The 2,099-nt window shown below is 32.3% G+C and overlaps 2 non-coding genes across 2 annotated transcripts; both read left to right on the plus strand.

The window, feature by feature from the left end:
* The first annotated feature begins 1,139 nt into the window (after positions 1 to 1,139).
* On the plus strand, positions 1,140 to 1,246 carry LOC121208661 (small nucleolar RNA R71). Its single transcript, XR_005903792.1, has one exon. It is a non-coding gene; the product is annotated as a small nucleolar RNA R71 (small nucleolar RNA).
* Positions 1,247 to 1,452: 206 nt separating this feature from the next.
* Positions 1,453 to 1,563, plus strand: LOC121209260 (small nucleolar RNA R71). The gene has a single exon (XR_005904376.1). It is a non-coding gene; the product is annotated as a small nucleolar RNA R71 (small nucleolar RNA).
* The last annotated feature ends 536 nt before the right edge of the window (positions 1,564 to 2,099 follow it).

Here is a 2,099-nt window from a genome sequence, read left to right on the forward strand (position 1 = left end):
TTTTTCAATGTTTAAAGTACCGATAAAATAAGGAATAGTAAAACTTTCTGGGTTTTTCAGCTTTGTGGGTAATTTATTTTAGAGAATGGCTAATCACTCCTCATTGAGTTCCACAATGGATAACTCTTCAAACTTCCTTTTATTTATTAAAATCTCATTTAAAAAATTTGCTTATGTAGCCATCTACAAAAAAGCTTCAACAAAAGGTAAGTTAATATGTAATTATTTAAAATGTTTAAGAAATTTACCAAATTGTTCATCCATGCGATCTTTATTCAACTTTGTCGGGTATGGTATCAGTGGTTTGTATTCTTTAAGTACTAGTGTTTGAGTTTTTTTTGGTTTTTACCACCCCATCATCTTTCTTATTAGTTTTTTTGTTTTAGCTTCTTTTCGGGTTTAGACAACTCCTTCACATTCCTCAATGTAACTGCCTTAACATGCTCTTATGGGTTGGGTTCAGTACTACTAGGTAAGCTACCTTATTGTCTTTCCGAAACCAGTTTAGCAAGTTGCCCAATCTGATATTCGAGCTCATGAATTGATGCTTGCTAATTTTTCAAAGCTGTCTGAGTGTTTTGATATCGAGTTTCTGACACCGAAATAGAATTAGCTAACATCTCTTCAAGGTTCGATTTTTTTCTTATTGATAAGGTTGTTGAAAACTCGGAGGGGGTTGTGACCTTTGATTTTCTTGACCACCCCATGAGAAATTTGGATGTTTACTTCAACCTACATTATACATATTGGTATAAGGATTATTTTAAGATCTAGAATTATTACCCATGCTAGACTTGAAGGGTGAATATTTTGAATTAAGCATCATCGCTCCATTCGCATAGCACTGCATCACCTGATTCACCTGTTTAGACAAATTTAAACCATCAATTTTCTTACCAAGAGCTTCAACCTGATTAGCTAGCATATAGACTGCATCAATATTAAAAACTTTGGCTGCCTTGACAGGTTTTACTCTCATAACTTGCCACTGATAATTATTCAGTGTCATCTATTCAATAAATTCTTGAGCTGCCTCAGGTGTTTTGTTATTTAAAGTTCCACCAGCTATTGCACCAATCATTTGTCTAGTTGAGAGGTTCAAACCATTGTAAAAAGTTTAAACTTGGATCCACAAAAGTAATCCATGGTGAGGACACCTTCTCAACAAATTCTTGCTTCTCTCCCATGTATCATAAAGAGTCTCAATATCAATTTGAACAGAGGAAGAGATGTCACTCCTCAACTTAGTTGTTTTAGCCGGTGAAAAATATTTTAACAAAAATTTTCCCGTCATCTGTGCCCAAGTAATGATAGAACCTCGTGGTAAAGAGTTTAACCACTATTTTGCCTTCCTCAGGTGTTTTCTTATTTAAAGTTCCACCTGCATCGATCATCTATCTAGTTGACGGGTTCAAACCATTGTAAAAAGTTTAAACTTGGATCCACAAAAGTAATCCATGGTGAGGACACCTCCTCAACAAATTCTTGATTCTCTCCCATGTATCATAAAGAGTCTCAATATCAATTTGAACAGAGGAAAAGATGTCACTCCTCAATGAGAATAGGAACAACCATAAGCGTATGGCATCATCAGGAACACCATTGATCTTGAAAATGTCACAAATCTCTAGAAAGTTAGCCAAATGAGCATTTGGATCTTCATCTTAGAAACCATCAAACTGAACATATTATTGCACCATTTGAATTGTGTTTGGTTTGATCTCAAAATTGTTTGCATTAACAATTGGCCTAACATGTAATGACCCGAAATTTAATGTTACTGTTCTCATAAATTGGGTTCATAAATATTTATTAGAAATATTTACAAATGTTAGTTGAGTGATTAATTAGATTTTGGCTAGGTAATTAGCTTGAATTAAGGTTAATTTAGTGTAAGGACTAGATTGAATAAAGTGAAAAATTTAAATTATAGAATAAAGAAAAATCAAGGGACTAAATTAGCAATTAAGCCATAGGTGCCAAATGTATCATAAAAATTAAATATATGTGTAATAAATAATATATATACATTTGTAATACATGTAAGTATTTACTTATTATTTAAGTTAATAATAATTATTACTAAAATATAATATAAT

The sequence above is a fragment of the Gossypium hirsutum genome, chromosome A10 (assembly GCF_007990345.1).
Source record: "Gossypium hirsutum isolate 1008001.06 chromosome A10, Gossypium_hirsutum_v2.1, whole genome shotgun sequence".
NCBI classification, from domain to species: domain Eukaryota; kingdom Viridiplantae; phylum Streptophyta; class Magnoliopsida; order Malvales; family Malvaceae; genus Gossypium; species Gossypium hirsutum.